At 45.5% G+C, this 18,256-nt stretch overlaps 1 protein-coding gene across 1 annotated transcript in view; it reads left to right on the forward strand.

The window, feature by feature from the left end:
• Positions 1-18,256, forward strand: part of LOC144153087 (voltage-dependent calcium channel subunit alpha-2/delta-1-like) — a 219,802-nt gene that overhangs the window by 64,978 nt on the left and 136,568 nt on the right. The window lies entirely within an intron of this gene.

Below are 18,256 nucleotides of genomic sequence, written 5' to 3' on the forward strand. Positions count from 1 at the left end.
TTCTATTGCTAGTAAACGCTATATAAATATATAGAGTTTGTTTTTTGATTCAGGTTTGTTTACGTAATGCTTTCTCCGGAATGCTGCTTCCTTACTATGTCCAGACGGTTTCTTATTTGCTATTTTTTTTATTCTGTCTATGGGGCTATAACTGCAAATCATGTATTTTGATTTATTTTCGCCCATCTGTATCTATTAAAACATGTACGGTTGCACTGGTTTTCACCAATAATATAGAGATTTATTTTTTTTGGAAGCGTATATTGGCAAGAGGTTCATTGTGTTCATTTTAAAATCTTTGGTGTGTACGTCATCTTGCTATGTTATCATCTGATTTTTTTCAGGTGTTTGAGATAATTGTGAAATGCAAGGGAGGTTGATGTGATGAGCTGTTCAAAGCGAAGATCCACATGGTTCGAGATGCCCTATTTTATTAGGTGCTCAACTTTGGACACACACAGGTTTTTCATGCATCCGGTACTTCCACCAAGTAGCCGTTGTACATGCTAGTATATTTCAAGTGTGCTTCTACAGTTTTATATTAAGGAATGCTACCGGTTCCTGCTGTGTTTTACGAGGTATCGATCTCGCAAAATATGCGGACAGCTAGTATCTGCTGGCGCTCACCGCAGTAACCGCGATGTAAAGCAATATCATCGCAGGTTTATTGCAACTGCCTAAAGCAGTCGTACCTGCGCGGGCGCAGAGTTTCAATCTTCCCAGTTCAACAAGCAGGAACGCTACCATCATCTTTACACATGCGAAACAAAAATTACGCGGACCTGACTTGCTGAAGCATATATGCAGGCCATTGTTTTTCACATTAGTGGAAATGGCCCAGGAGTTTTTTTTTAATTCCAGCCTTCGTCTTCGTTTTCGTCCTGGGTGGTAGGTATGTACAAGGGGCTTTGCAGTACAAATGAATACGTGACTGTATATTTGTAGTAACTCAACAAGGTTGCCTTATGCCAAGCTTGCTGATAATCATTCACGCCTAGATTAGGCTTTCTATCTGTACATGCGTGGGCTTTTTACACTTCTTTGCTTAGGTCGCCAAATGGCCGCAGTTTGGATGCGTGCCGGCTCGTAGTTAAGTTAGTCTCTTTTGAGAAAAATGTAAACTGCGTCCAGGGTAAACACATTTTCGATTTCAAAGCTCAATCTCGTAGCAAAGAGTAAGTACCATTATTAATTATTCCTATATCTCTCGGCTCGTCCGCAAAATTATAACAGAACAAAACATGATTAAGAAGAGCTAATTGGGAGCTAAGAGTGACCATCTTTCTTTCGCCTTATGCTGATTGGTACTGTCTGTTGACACTGATAGCATCTACCCGTAATACTTATTAGCCTATTCGCGAATAAACAACTTGCAGTGGTGTCCGCGCCATTTTTAACGCCCATCAAGCCAACAGAAGCAAAGCGTATGTAAAAAAAACCCGAACGAATAATCAAACGAAACTGGTTGCTCTGCACGGTTACGCGTACGTCGCCTGTCGTCCACACAAACGCAGATGCAGGGCGCGGACGTGCAGAAAGGTTTTTGCTCTGTGTCCATGTTTTAGTCGGGAACATTTGCTTCCTACTACGCTTCGCTACTTTTCCGTTTTTTCTCTTTACTCTTACCCGCCTGCGTCTACAGAGTAGTTGTTCGAGGTCACTCAGCGTTGCCATCACACTATGTCTTCACAAGCCTTAAGCTTCTTTTTTTGCGTACGTGTGTTCGCGTAGCGTGTCTGGCCGTTTCGCTGCTGCCCTCCCCTTGCTGCTTCTCTTCCAGCTGCCGCTACGGTCGGCAGCCCTTATCATGTCATTCTCTCTCCCCTCCCACCATATTCTCCGCGTACCGTGTCCTGCGTTGTGCAAGCCAGCGACTCCTGGTGGCCATCCAGGGCCCGGCGTCGCGACGATGCGACCCCGTTTAGGCGTTCTCTCTGGGAAGCAGTTGGCCCAAGTGACCGGCTAACAACATGGCCTGATCGCGCGTTCATCACTGTCCGCCTCTGGCATTCTTTTACCTTCCTCTGGTCCCTGTGTTCCCTTCCATCTATATTTTTTGTCTGACTCTTTCTTCTATTCTGCCTCTGCTCTCCACTGTTCGTGGCTCTGTTCGACGCTTCTTCCTCCTCCGCTTATCTCAAGGCTTGCCTACATCGCCCTTCTTTTCCTCTTCTACTTCGTGCCTGGTTCGTAGCATGGTCATCCCGCCATAATGGACGAAATGGTAGGACCACTTCTCTGGCCAGGAAGGCAGGGCTTGGCCCCGTTTCTTCGTGCTGTGGTTACATTACTTCTCTGTTGTCTCTACATTTCTACACGCCTCTTAATCTTGCTGTTTACTTCTATACTACAGCTTACTTTCTTCACCCGTCTGCCTTTCTTTGACGTATTTTAGGTTATATTTTTATTGACAAATTGTTGTCAAGTGGTCTGCTTTTGTTAACATTTACTATGTGGGTGGTCAGGCCCACCAGCTACAAAGAGCATGGATAAAACTCCTTCGTTTTCTTTTCTATTTGTGATGTCCTTCATTAGCTATCAAATTATCTGAGGAGAACACATTACGATGGCGCCCTTTGTTATATTTTCCCTACCTGCATTATTCTCGTCATTTCTTGAGGAAATTTTAACATCATGTTATGGCCATAGCATTTATAACGTAAATGCAGCAGGTTTCATATGAAGGGATGAGAGTGCTCCCTGGCTCAAAACCATAGGGAATTTTAAAGAGCTTTCGTAGTCACCAAACAATTGAGTCTGATGGCAAAACTGGGCAAGCAGTCTTGCTATGATATAGAACCTTAACCATAATCTAAACCAATCTCCTCCTTCACGGTTTAACTCCACTATGATGGTTAGACTAAAAGTGCGGAATACGTTCACTGACTTACTACACAAAGAAATCATAGTGACATTAGGGTGTTGTTTCTCTTCTTTCGCCAATGGACGGCTGAACGCGGGCAGACGTTTTGCTTTTAAACGCCGTAACCTACGTTGCAATGTCATGATTGTCTTTCTGTTTCAATTACCCCTTCATTACACTGGGCGACAACGCCAAGGTAAACACCCCAATTATGGTGGTGTTTCTGTTGCTTGGATATCCTCGTCTTATTTATTGATGAATGTCAAATAATAATGCCCCGTTATCAACACGATAATTAGATAACTGGAACGTTTTTCTATTAAAACAATATTTCAATTGTAGTTTAAAACTTTTTCTTCTTAACTGTTGAAATGATGTTACTAGTGTTGGTTGGTTGAGACGTATAGGTCTGTGTGGTGACTTAACCAACGTTATCATTTGCCTACCAAGTGTGCCCACCCTGTCATGGGCTGTCCAATATGGACCGACTTAAGCGGGCAACCGTATAATGCGTAGCAGTGGCCCGTGGTAGTGCTGCTGTGTGCGTGGCCGACGTGGTGGGTGCTAACCTTTGGTTCTACTCCAGGAGCGGCTCTGACGGGGACTGGCAGAGGGCGTCTAGCCGAGGCCCAAGGTCAGGCGGCAAGGAATCTGCAAACCCGCATTGGCCGAGCACGGCTACGCTTCGCACGCTGCCGCTAGGCATTACAAACTTACCAGGTGGCCTTCATTACAAAAGGATGCCAGTTTTTAATTTTACGCGCCATGACTTGCTCCTCATTTGAGGTTGTTTGTTAGTCAGTAGTCGTGCGCGCAGTTCGGAGTACAAAAGCAAATGTAAAAGGTTAGGGCCCATTGGCAAGAATTACCATCAAAACATTTTCCCATTTGGCGTTAAGAGATCAAAAAAGCTTCGAATGAAGTATCTGTGATCAGGAAGTAATTGCACAATGCACCACTCAGAATACTCAATAAAAAAGCGATCTCAAAGGACGTTGCCTTTAGGTTATTCCAGAACCCAAGTTCCTTTGTATGCACTGAACACAATTATCTTATCTGGCTGATAGGAGCAGCCAGTGAACCGGAAAGAAGTCCAAACAAGCTAGAGGAAGAACTTTCCACACAAAAATTTCACAATCTCTCATATGCATGTTCACGGTGAAACCGTGAGCTTCGCTCCATTAAATCAAAATTCATATTTGTGATAGGTAAGTATATGGTACTCAGTTTTCGCGGCCCAAGGGATCTCTGTCATTAAAAGCTGGCATCCTCTACGGCCATGTAAAAGCTGCCGCTGCCTGAATGAAGCTCGCGCCGACACCTAGTCTAGATACTCGCGTGCACATTCTGTAGACAGACATTCATTCTTACATTGCCTGCAAATATTTCGCACCTCATCCAGGAGAAATAAAGCAACACACTTACCACGCTGCAGTTCTAGTAGTTCGTGTAGATAATGGCGGAATTCCATTCAGCTTAGTAGAGTGTGCTTTGCGGTCTGTAGGACCGCTTTCTGCTCTTTCAGCGTTGCCCTTGCCTGGACTCATCAAACGCGGTAGTGGATAAATTCAAGTACTATCCGCAATTACTTCACAGAAGATAAATTTATGTCGACCCTACTCGCACTTGCTTCCAAGGTAGAATAGCAGATTGCGCTGTGGTGGGAATGGGAATTGTATGGAGCAGACGTTATTTCAAGACCATGAACGTTTCATGCCTCAAACGTATACCAAGTTTTTGTGGGCACTTACAAAGGAATGAACACATTAAAAATACCATAATTAAAATTTTTCGCTTAGACCTCTAATGCTTCCGGGAAGAGTTTTAGCCAAACTCAAGTGAAAAAGTGGGGCCCAAATAATCCAGCACAAGCGGTGACCAAGGAGAAAATCAGCACCAAGTTAACTTCGAACGTGTGTCCGCTGCCACGCAGCCACTAATTTGCCATCAAAACAAGTAAGCCTTACAACCTTTGGGATAGAGAACTGCCAGCACCTAGCTTCAAACCATCACACGTGCAACATCATGCACCGCAAACCAAGTTCTGTATTCGGGCATAAAAACAGGCTGTACCCAATTTTGAAGTGGGAATATACTGAAACTTATACCAAAAATCCGCATGTAATAAGAGAGAACCAGGGTGGAACGTGCAGAAATGTCAGTAAACGTACAGTAACGTACAGAAATGTCATACGCCAGATAAAACAACTTCGCACCCGACTGGGACAGCCACTGAAGTCGCTGAGAGGCCGGTGACAAAAGGGGGCGACGCTGCTTGCTCAGTTTTAATCGACGCTAAAATCCGTGTTTCAGCCGCGAGGCGTTCCAGCTACCGAGCTCCGAGAGGTGCCATTCCATTTGTGCTGGTCCCGCCGAATGAAGCCCCATGCGCACTACGGGATCTCTGGTTCTGTCCACCTGACCTACAATCCAAGGCAACCTTAAAGCGGCACGTCTGCAGCGTACCGCTGTCTTGTGGGGCTTAACGCTAACGGCGTCCTCACTTAAGTATCCCGAAACACAGCATGACGACACGCGCCTCGACCAGGTACTAAGATTGAAGTCGCTCTCCCAAGAGTGGCCTTTCGCAACGTTTTCTTCATCGGCTCTAGCTCGTCTACTTTACTTTCTGCGGTACATTTCTTCGCTTTTCCCATTTTCCGCCACGAGGATCAGTTGCAGAAATCGGGCGATGTCCGATATCCCACCTTCATCACCGGCGTCGGAGTACATCATCCCAATCAGGCCATTTTAAGAAGGTTCTTTCACGACTTTTCAAATTTTGTGTAATAGTTTGGCGTGAAAACTCACGATTGCACGACTCCAGAATATTAGGAAATACGAAAGGCCAAGATACGTATACACAAATATATGTTCGGTGCATTTAGGTACTGTGTGTATACCTGGCTCGCACGTCACAGGACAATCACAACACCAAAAAACGATTGAGAAAAGCAGTACCGGAAGAGTAATTCAACAGAATAGAAAACCTAATAAAAGCACACAGAAAGAGCCTATACGTGGACTGTCTTTCCTATTGCGCACGCTGGTGTCATAGCCCTGAAGTGAGTTCATTCTCAAGACGGTTGTTGTTGGTCTTCTACACGCACTGTAGGATGTGGTCGTATCTCGGCGTCTTCGGTACAGGCATCAGTAAAAGAATACGATCATATGTAGTACCGCAGAAGTCTTCCGGGAGTCCAGTGCGTCAGTCGCTTCCCGTTGGAGCCCAACTATCTCGGAGTAGCTGTCGGCATATTCATTCTGAGGGTGTTTCGAAAATTTTCGTGCCCCAGCAAGACAATTAGGTCTTCTGCTCCGAAACAGCAGAAGACTTCCTTTCCACAGGCTTTGTTGTGGGCGCTTTTTTCTTCCTGCGCGCCTGAAGTTGAAACCGACGGTCTCTGCTTTGTGATGGATGCGGTGCCTTCGGAGACAGGGTCCATGCTCTATCAGGGGACGGACTTCAGGCACGGCAAGTATCACGTTCTTGCCTTCTACTACCGCACCGTGGGAATCTACTTTCCAGGCCACATTGATATCATTCAGCATTTTGCAGCAGTGCCAACCAGGACACTGTTGTCATGGCGACAACCGAACGAATGTTTTCTTCTATGTGGGCCACTGCCTTGTCGTTCAGCTGCCGACTTGTTAAATGTTGGGCTGCCCTTTCGCGTGGGCTCAATGGTCTTTCTCCCCAGAGTCCACGCAATTGCAGAACGGCATTGGTTTGGGTTCTGCCAGATTCCACTGCTCCGGCTCGATCTATATACATCTGCTTTTCTGTTAACCCTGTGTGCTGCCAAGCATTGAAATACAGAAAAAAACGCCATACGTTAGCTTGTACGGCAGGCCAGTTGAACTCTCCATATACCTGTGTTGACGTTCGCCGTATCTGCAGGTGGCCGGCCCTGACAGCTCCATGGCAGATCTGAAGTATCGATTGTCAAAAAGGGCTAGGCAGAACAACCCTATGGGGTACCGGAAGTAGATAATACCGTCTCCTTGGCTACAAGTAAAGGAAACGGTCGTGTAATAGTCGGGCACTCTACTGCCTTTATCTTGGGCATGACTTTCGATTACCTCCTTGCCTTATTTTGTTTGATTTTTTACTCGGACTTTCCGCACCTCAGTGTCTGCACTGGTTCTGCTTCCCCTTTTTCTTAGACATCGAACCAGGCCACTCAGCATCCGGCATGAGACCGAAAGATCATCTCTTGGGGACAGGAATGACCCAAATCACGCAGAGCAAGCGTCTTTTCCCCGAGGCCGCATAATCTTGCTGACGCGCGTATTTCCGGCTTTCTGTGCTGACCCTCAGTTTTTTTTATGTACGACTACTGATATTCTTCTACTCTGCTGCTTTTTATGCTCTAAGTCCCCGGCGGTTTAGTTAGGCACCAATCCGGGCAGCTGTTTCGGTGACTAAGAACCAGCGGGGCTTGCGTGCTCTAATAATAAACGTTTACAGATCATAACAAACAGTACGAAAAGGAGGACGAAGGTAATAATAAAAGGAAACTCCCTGGCCATTTCCACTAATGTAAGTCGTAAGGAGGGACGAAGAATGCAGTGTATAACTGTATTTAAACGTTGTAAGTCTCTCTCTTGCCACAATGCCGCGCATGCCACATGGGCGCCCGAGAAGCGCCGGCGGTAGGAGAAATCGTGCCCTTGCTGAAACGGTGGCGCTGTTCTGAACCGGTTGAACCGGTGGTGTTCTGAACCGGTTGAACCGGTTTAAGCAATTAAATGAAATACAGACTCACCGTAAGTGTTCGTCTTGTCATACGCCGCAGCATGCTAAGAAGTAGCGCCAGACGATGGAAAACAGGTGTCCTCGTGTGTTCTTTTATTACGCGTTTCTGCGCATGGAGATGGAACGTTCTAGATAAAACGTTTGAAAATGAATGTCCCGAAAACGAGCCCCTCAAGTGCTTCGCCCTTAAAAGGACGCACAGCAAAGCTCCAGGGGTTTTTTTTTCATTCTTCGTTTTCTTCCTTCTTTTTCAGTGCTGCACACTTCTTTCCTTCTAGCTTTAGGAGCCTGCTTTATTCTAGCTTGAGAAGCCCTCAACATGCCTTTCGCGCACTGGGCTAGACGTTGGTAGTTTTCTCTCTGTTCGGTTTGGCAGCGGAACGGGCTGCATGCTGCCTATTTCGTCATTTCACCAGTATCGACATTTAGCCGCCATCATCATCGTTTCATTCTCTTTACTCCTACTCGGCGCTGAACTCACTTCACACGCAAGTCTATTTATTTATTTATTTATTTATTTTTTTATTTATTTATTTATTTATTTATTTATTTATTTATTTATTTATTTATTTATTTATTTATTTATTTATTTATTTATTTATTTATTTATTTATTTATTTATTTATTTATTTATTTATTTATTTATTTATTTATTTATTTATTTATTTATTTATTTATTTATTTATTTATTTATTTATTTATTTATTACCCTCAGGGCTTACAAGAAGCGTTATAGAGGGAAGGGGCTACATCAATAGTGGAATATAAGGCACGTAAAAAATGAGGAACTCAAAGAAATAAACCAACAGCAAGAAGGCATGAGCCAAGACACGCATGTTACGGTACAATAACAAGTATAAGGCTAATATGATAAAAAATTGGAAACACACTCCTAACAACAATACCAAGGATAAGGTGAAAACAACTGAAAAATACACTGCTAAGAAACAATACGAATATAAAGTGAACAAAAGCAAGAACTCAAAAGTAGATCGCAGTGGAAAAAGTCAGTTGATTTTAGTGAGATTTTGGTGCGCGCGCCTTCACATCACCAGCATAAAAGGAAAAACGATAAGCAGGTAAGGCGTGGTGGTGTACGTTTTAGATAAGGTTTGTGAGTGCAACGCGAAAAAGATGAGTGTCTGCGATAGTCACCAATGAGGCAGGCAGGTGATTCCAATCAGCGCACGTCTTCGGAAGAAATGTGTTACTGTATGTTGTAGTACGCTGAAATGGAATGCGAACTTAATGATGGTGGTCAACACGGGCAGAAGTATAGGAAGGGGATGCGATGAAACGGGATCGAACCAGGGGATTGTGATAGTATATCTTATGAAAGAGGCATAGTCGAGAAAGCTTTCTGCGAGAGGCAAGAGAGGGAATGTTAAGTGTGGCCGTCATGTTAGTAACGCTTGCTGTGCGGTGGTAGTCGGAAAGAATGAAGCGGACTGAGCGGTTTTGAACACTTTCTAAACTATTTATTAGGTTGACGAAACCGGGGTCCCAAACAGAAGAAGCGTATTCCAGGTTAGATCGAACGTAAGTGAAATACAAGTGAAAAAGTTGAGACGCAGGGCAAGCGGGTGTACCAGGTGCCGACATTCGGCCGCAGCACAAACAATGCCGGCAGCTGCGAGAAGACAGCGCCGTCGCTGCAACTACGCTTGATATGGACCTTCTGCCCATGCGCCCTGTGGTTCTCAGTTCTTCGGCTCGAATCCCTTTTTATCCACGGATCGAAAGCGGCAATTTTGGGGCACTCGAGCCCTGTATTGCTCGCACATTATTTCCTATGGCAAGTTTGTGACGATTCGAATATGTCGCGAGGAAACAGGAGGGATGAGGCACAGGGCACAGTGCTTTTTGTTTGTGCTTTGTTACTCATTCTGTCAAATGGTGCTTTGAAGGTGAACACGGCGGAATTCTTTCTGGGTGACAACGCAGAATAGACGTATATGTACAACTAGTCCATATTTCAGTTTGCTGTCCTCACTGTCCATGCGGAGGCAACAAATAAACTACAGAGAATAATGGATATTACTTACAAACTTGACAATTATTTTGTACTCCTTTCATCTTGAACAAAAGTTACGAAATCTGTCCGCATTCGGCAAGAAGGGCTTCGCATTTAACCGTGATGCTACATGCATATAAACGGGCAGTGCAATGAGCAAGTAGTGCTGCCAAATGATAAACACACGTCGTAAAACTTAATCACGTCACCGATAACGGAATTCACTCCATGTATTTGCGGTATCATTTTTGCGGCCACAGCGATCAAGCAGTTGGCATTGGAAGCCTCTCTGAATGCTACAAATCACTTAGACAGGCCACATGAGGGTAGATTACGCGGTGTGCCTGCTCGAGATTACGCGGTGTGCCAAATGGCTCGAGAAAAATACGTCGCGCATGTACTTCCGCTGTAACCGTCAGTGGTGGTGGTCAGTCTCAGTGGTGACTGTCAGAAATATACCTTCAGGTGATACAATAGGTAAACCAGCTACAGCGACGTACCGAGGACTGTAAATTATGCAGGGAAGTGCGGATTGTGTTGGCGGTCGAATGCGATGAGGCATCGACCTTTGAGATAACTCATCGCCATGCTGCATTCCAGCGAACATTGCTCTGCTTGTTTCTCCTCCGACTACGCTCAATTCGAGTTCAGCACAGCGTAAACGTATCACGCCAAACAGAACCTCGTGTGCCGCACCCGTGAGGGTAAATAATGAATTTCACGGCTTCGCGCATGTCTGCGAGGCGCCTTTGTTTGCACAAGCGTTGGGAAGCAAACGACGAGAGCAGGAACGCTGGAACCCGTGTTGACACAGGCTCGAAATGATGTCGCATCGCGGGAGCAGTATATTTAGGCTGCGATAAAGCGGGAAAATAAACAAAAAAACTTGAAACAAAAATTTTCACATACCTCAAAAAAAGTTGTGCAGATTGTTAAATACGCGTTGATTAGAGTTTCAAACGAGGCAACGGAAAAGACTATGAACGACCGCAGCAAATGTTTTGTCGTATCTGCCTGCATTCCTTGTCTTAACGTTGAGCTGCTGGAACGCCGAAATTTTGCTTTCATTAAAGGAATTTGCAACTGCTTTGTCAAATAACAATACAGATAAATACTCTCAGATCAACACGACAACAGCTATTTTTGGGAGACAACGGGGGTATCATGTTGTTGAAATCAGCCAGTTGTAACGACACACTCGCACGTCTTTAGCGCCACCACCCGCTCATTTATTCAAGCGTATTTGGACGTCATCACAACCTCAGGGACGCCAAGACTGCGGATAAACTATAGAACCGTCGGCCATAATGCCCTTTCGGTAAAACCATTGTGCTTCAAAATTGTGAAACACCTGCGAAGCTAAAGTACAAGAGAATTTCGGTCAAACGTGCGAACTCTTGACAAAACTCCGGCTGTAACAAGCTGTTCCTCGACGTCATTCAATCTCGGTTCATGGTCTGGAATAGAAGGGGGTGGGGGGGGGGGGGGGGTGCGGGTAGACGCAACTGTTCATGGTGGAGGATCGGGGCACGGCATCTTTAAACAGAAAGTTAACACTTCGTACACACTCGAAAACTTCCAACATCTCCAGCATGCGGCAGTCCGGTTTATAGGCCGCCTCCCTATTTATACGACAGAAAAGGAATTTAATTAAATGTGTAGAAAGGCAACTCGTCATGCAAAAACATGTACGGAGATAACAAAAGAAGCAAATACCCCAACAAACAAACATACGCACACACGAACGCCTCGCGGTGTAAAGAAAAACAGCACTTACGCGTGCGCTTTTTCATCAAATTCACGAGCTGAATAAATTCATACCGAGGTAGTTTCGCGGAAGAGGGAAATGCAAGGGAGACTAGCCTTCAACAGCTTCGATGAAACAGTCAAATTGAAGCAACAATGCATTAACCCATAAGCGAGAAGTTAAAACCTTGAAGGCGTTGAACTCAATACCGCGCATAAGGAGTAACCTACCTGAAACATACGCAGAAAAAAAAATTTTTCTAGGTACCCCGAGCCTACGTCCAAGTTTACCGCCGCTTCCACAGACTCTACAAGGTAAATGTCGAAACTCGCACCGCAAGAAGAATAACCCGTAGGTAGCATTGTAACACAAAAGCTGGCCATGGAAGGCCGGTACATTACACCTACATGGAGGCCGGTGCTTTCATCCTGCCCCTTGATGGCGGCCGTAACAGGGAACGAGCCACACACGAAAAGGGAAGATAATCTTTCCTAATCGAGAGGCAGGGAGCAAATAGCAGCAGAAGAGACCAAACCAAAGACCAACAAAACAAAGAACCAAAGAACAAGGCAAGAGCCGCCACCGCCACCTTGCGGCGAGCCGTAAAAGTTGCCCCGGGACAATTACTAATCGAAACGACTATTAGCTTTCGTCGAGCGAACGGGATCTCTCTTCTCGTAGTAGCTATCGAGCGCCGTATCGCGAGACGGGAAACTTGAGACTCCATCTTCAAGGCGACCATATATGGCTTTCCCTGACGAGGATTCTCAAGAAGCCGAGAGAACACGAGATAGCGCAAAGCACAAAATAAAAAAAATGCTGCTTTTCGGTTACGGCCGCCAGGAAAGAAAGGAATAATAGGGAAGAACCAGAGGTGATAGGCAAGGTGATTTACGCTACGAACGTAAAGCGCCCGCGGTGTTAGCGGAGACATTAAGGGCGGAAGCCGCAGCAGGTAAGCATCTTCATCCATGGATTCTTTGCTTCTTCGGACGGCAGTGGTGGTTTGTTTTGCCGCTCTTTCCGTCTCAGCAACCTTTACCAGGGCTTGCTCGACGTTGATTTCAGAAAATTCCATGCTAGTGACGTAATGGTAATGACATTTAGAGACCTCTATATGGTCGCTTATTGCAACCTGCGGGCTGGTTAACACTATCGCCACTCAGGAGGACGTGTTGTTCTTGATTTTGCGGCTGCCAGCCACAGAAGATCCGTCCTTGCTCGTGAGAACTGCGTGTGATAGGTTAGCGCCTACGTATGTGGCCCTAAAGAAGAACGCAAAATTTGCACGAATAAGGGAAAGCGAAAGAAATACTATTGTCAGTTGCTTGAAGCAACGGCTCCGCCCCTAAAAAACTAAGCCCAACAATTTCCAGCTCAATAAAGCCGCTCTCATCTTTTCCCATTAAACATTGTTGAAACCCTTACAGAAAGACCAACGCGCTTCTTCAACTAACTGGCTGTGATTGAATAGCGCTAACCACCCCACATCTACAACATGCTTCTGATGACGTCCTATATAGTTGAACGGCCTACTTGAAGTCACGCTTGTATGCCTTTTAGAACAGCCAGGTAGTCACTTACAGGCAGATGTACACAACACGTTCCATTTTCGGTCCCAGGAGCCGTCGCCATCCCGTTCGGCCGAATCGGCTGCCATCTTTAAACTAGCCTTGTGCTGCGCCTCAATCACGTGAGGGAGGCCTGCACTGGCGCCCGCATTCACACACTAGTTCTCGAAGCATGCGCATGCACGGGAATTGCCGATGTTTATGCACAGCGTTCCCGGCATGCCAAAACGCTACCCGCATCTCTGTGGCCTCCACACTTGTTTAGCGTATTCGGCCAACTAAATTTGCTTAGGTATAAAACGGTCATATAGACCACGTACAGATTTGGCTCATTAAAAAAAATTTACTTTGTCCCAGTAACACCGGTACCAACTTTATCTCACCATTAAAAAAAACAGAGGTTCTGAGAAAAACAGGCGAAGCAGTGACTCCTATGACGTCAAACAATCTGTGACGTCACATAAATCTCTATGACGTCACAAAATCTTCCTTGTGCCATTGGCTGCCGCCCACCTAGGCCACCGCTAAAAAACAAGACTGGGAGGTTGCAGTCCGGCCAGCAATCCCGTTTGATGGCATGAACTGAATGATCACTTGCAGTTAGAATTTTGATAACACTGTTTTTATTTTTGCCCGTGCACAATACGTCATTCCGGTCCATATTACGTCACTGTAGCCCGAAATTTCAATATTTTATGTTGTTCCTTTTATTCTGCCTGTTAAAGAACGCCTTTCGTGGCTATAACAGGGCTGGTTAAGTAATGCAGAGAAAGTTGTTTCATTTCAGAAGTGCTGTATTTTGTCCTAATAGCTAATAGGGCACGCGTGTGACTCCAATATTACCGAATGACAAGGGATAGTTATTGGGTGGAGAAAACGAGCTAAAATTGAGAGCGGGATTTGAAGAGACCTCCATAATCTTGGATTTGAAAAAAAATAAAAAAGATATCTCCGTTGCAACAAAGTTTGTTCCTCATCGTTGACACGTCAAGGAATTAGAATTCCAGGCCACTAATTTCATTCAGGATTGAAACGCATTGCAACTCATACATTGAATCTTTCCCACAGGTAATTCTACTTTAAATTTATGTCATGAAGCAGCATGAAGGGAGGAATGGCCATTTGTCAGGAAGAGGGCGCACAAAACCACTATGTGTGCCGGCGCCTTTAACAAATTCATTGTTTGAAACCCGCATGGCTATTCTGAGGGCACATTCAGCACATTACTTGCTTCTTCGATTTGTGAAAAATCTCCGCGCTGCTGAAAATGTCTGTTCCGAGCACGACGCCTCCATTTCAATCCATAAAGTCGGAGTTCTCGATCTGTTGTTTTTTTTTTATCTCGCGTACGTGTTTCTTGTACTCGAAGTTTATGGCATTTCTGCCTGTACAAATACGCTGTGTGACTATCAAAAAATACGCGATATTGTTAAAGCTTAGAAAAGCAATATGAAAGCTGTGGCTAAAAACGTCAGCGGAAACTTTCCCGCGCAGAGCTACATTCCGGGAAAACTTTTTCCCACAGCAGCAGCAGCAGTCTGCGGAACACTTGTGTTCTGGTTTATGATCTCCCGGCGCAGGTCTAATCTTCCATTCTGAAAGAGAACACCCAAATGTACAAAAACGATAACTGACAGGACGGAAAAACTCCCACACGACCACTGTCTTGTCTCCTAACGCCGCACACGCCTCAGCCCATTTCGCCTTTATCCAGCGGCCGAGCTAGTGAGCACAGAATGGTCGACACGGTTGCCGTCGGACACAACCAAGCAGACGCGCGGTATAATACGCCTCGTCGTCGTCGCCGTCTTTTTACGCGTGTCCCGCAGGAAAGACATACCCGTGAGCACAGGGAATAAGAGAAAGAGGGTTGTAAGTGACGGGAAAAGGCGCTTACGCGCGGACGAACGTTTTCGTTTCTCCTCCCGCCACGTTATGTCAGAACGAGCCGAGCGAACCGTGCCGCGCCTTACTGGCGCATATCCGAGTCCGTATACCTATACGCTCGTGTTCCTGCTTTGAATTTCAAATGACGAGAACGCCGCCTGCGGTGATGGTTGGTGGCCCCGGTGTTAGCGGGTAGCCATACGTCCGGCGACGTTGACGGCGTGTCTAAATGGCGGGGACGGGAATGCGGGACTCCACCACCGTCCACCTAGCCTACTTTCCAATTCCAAGAAGAGCCACCACTGGTGTCGCTCCGCCCTGGTTTCTCCGTCTCCGCCGTTCACGCGAAGAAACAAAAGCTGTAGACGTGAAGGTGATGGCGTCTTGCTCTGCTGCTTCCTTCGCGCGAAAGCGCAAAAACGTGCTTCGCTGAAACGCGGAATAGTTTGCCGTATTCGCGACAGTCGTAGAAACAAGCCACTCCCACGTTGACACAAAATAACCTAGGATATTGCATTAAAAAGGGAAGTTTCAGAGGAAAACCTAATGAGACGTGCTCGTTGAAGAAACCAAGGAATATGATGGTCACGTAGCCAGTTTTCTAACGATGTACTTCAGTGAGGAAAACGCACGCCATCTGAGATAGGAACAGACAATAAGGACAGCCGTGAAGGAACTGTCGAAATGCTCGGGAGGTGAATTAGACGTCTTCATGAAATTGCCCCCGTGTCATTGCGTAAAAACTCTCTGAAATAAAAGTGGAAATGGGGCAGAAAAAAGAAAATTATCGAATCATCCGCAAAATAAGTAGCAAGTTGACATGCTTCTCTCGGTAGCCTAGTCAATGACAGCGTAATCGAAAACGCGCTGGCGTGACATTATAATGATTGCCTTCCCAAAGAAACGGCCAATCCTATGAAGGGGACGTAAGACAGGCTAAAACTCTATTGTAATACCACAAGAACATTTGAACACCGCACCAAAAAAAACAGGAAGCCTGGATACCGAAGGATCAACACCGTTCGTGGAGCTGTTCATCCGTTTTCTGTCAGCTCGACAGTAAGAACACCCTCCCCCCAACCTTTTGTTTTAACCCGCATACACGCTTTCTTCACTTTCAGAGCACGCTTTCTATTCTTTCATACACGTCGCCTCTCCCATTTGCCTCTTTCACGCTCCGTTTATCTGCCGGAAAATTTGTATTCCGGGAGGCCCGTACTCAGTGAATGCCGGCTGCACTCCCCTAGACACGTGCGCTGCGAGAGATTTCCACATCGCGCTTGGGTAAAATCGACGCAGCGGGGCTTCAGTGAGTGTGCGTACGTGCGTCAGGGCGTTGCGCATTTAGGCTTGTTCACGTGGTGATTTTTTCACCACAAGCCGTGGGGTATACTTTCCCGACGTTCGGCTCCGTGTTATCTATACTCGTGAAGCAACGGCCCGTCACATACGTGTGGTATCATCGTGTCGGGTATTGCGTAAGTGTGCGCTCGCGTGCGTTTGCAGTCGCGATACCGATATGTTTGTCAGCGCATTTGAGTGGGTTTGGCACGTGTTGCGTGACTAGCTGACCAATAAAATGTAGCAGGACTGCGTTCGCATAGCCGGCCGACGAGGAACATTGGAATATCGAGCGAGGCAACATCAACACGTAAAACGCTCGCACTTCGCCTTGAATGATCAAGACACTCAAGCAAGGAAAATAGACTGGGAGTACTAGCTGACTCACGTAGTTCGCTGGTTCGATAAGTGAGGAGTTGGAAGATTCTTATCTCCAAAGAACACTGGGACACGCGTTCCTAAGGATAGATCTATTGCAAAAAAAAAGTGAAAAAATTGTTTCCCTCAATCTATTTTCCCGAAATGCAAACCTGTGTCAGTAATGGTTTCCCACAAACATGAAAGCAGTTTTTTTATCGTTTTTATGGATTCTCCAAAGCCACACTGCTTGCTGTGGCGCATCGCGTGAGCAGTTAAAAGTAAGCCTCCAAATTTAATTGTTTCCTTCACTCGACAAAACGCAGCAGGTAACGTGCACATCGCAAAGTCCTTCTGATCTCACATTCCCTACTTGTTTGCCTCTAAACAGACTATTTTTGTACCCTTTTCAGCAAAATTTAATTGTTACCGATGTCAATGTCACCATTTCAGAGCCTGTCAGTTGGGTATCAGTTGGTGAACATCTGCGCACCACGTGCCCCGCACAGTTACAAATCTGTTTAGGTTTTTGACAAATATTCCGCATTTACACCATTATAATGCTTAACTGTCTTAGTTACGCCAATTTGATTTCATGCAGATCCGCGGCTCTACGTTATTGGGGCTTTGTTATCATTATTTTCTTACTTTTGCTTTGTGATTTTGTTTCGTCTTAACACTTGAGGACGTCGGATTAGACAGATTTACGATTTTGTTCGTTCATTTTAACTTTTTTTCATTTTGATTTTACTTCGACGAATAATTGACATCTACATTTTTATAAAGATAAAATTTTCCAACTTCGCCCGTTTTGCATGCTTGTGGCGCTTAGCGAATTCTTTGTTGCTTTACGTTTATTCTTTTATTGAAATATTCTCGCGATGTGAAAGTAAATGATGAGTATCAACCATCGACGGAGATCAGCTGTGAGATGTGACGCTAGGGACTTGAAGAGTAAAGAAAATTGGGGGCTCTTCCTTGATTTGTGTGACTACCATCTGCTCCACTATAATTAGCTTCCCGTCCGAAACATCTATGCACAGTGCCCCAAACGCGCGAACTCTTAGTCCCCCCATTTATTTCCAAGCGGGATATAAAGCCACCTTCCATTCCTTAATTAGCGAAGCCTTATTAGGGAACTCCTCTGATCTAGCGTTCGTCCGATTCGCTGTTGCCGCACGCAATAATGCGAAGATGGGTCCGGCCTCGTCAAGAAATAAGCCGGCTCGTTTTCTATTTAGTCCAGACACATTGCGTTTACGTATAGGAAACGGCAATATAATATATTACGCTGTCTTAAATATAACGTCTTTAGTGATTATCTAACCCCCTTTCGAGTTGTAGTTGGGGCTGGCCAGCAGCGCATGGGTAATTAAAAATATTATTAAGGTTGTAGGAAAAGCCCTGTTACAAGAAAAGGGGGAATCCTAATGGTACACCGATTGCTGGTGCTAATGGGCCACTAGAAAGAAAACATCGGACGCTGCTTGGTTGTAGTCATGTCAATTCTCTTTTATTACGGCACTGATAGAAATATGTGACCCGGAGTAGCGGCATGTGCACCAGATCGTTCAGCTGTACCGGATGTTACAATCGCTGTGATTTTTACTTAGTGTTGTAGGCTTTATTGACTTTAGTCGCCACTTTGCGACTACGTCGTGCACGTGCAACAATTTGGGGAGCGGAGTGCGCGGCTTTTTCAATTTTTCCTCCCTAG

Source organism: Haemaphysalis longicornis, unplaced genomic scaffold, assembly GCF_048455015.1.
Source record: "Haemaphysalis longicornis isolate Haplotype H1 unplaced genomic scaffold, Haemaphysalis longicornis Haplotype H1 scaffold_9, whole genome shotgun sequence".
Taxonomy (NCBI): Eukaryota; Metazoa; Arthropoda; class Arachnida; order Ixodida; family Ixodidae; genus Haemaphysalis; species Haemaphysalis longicornis.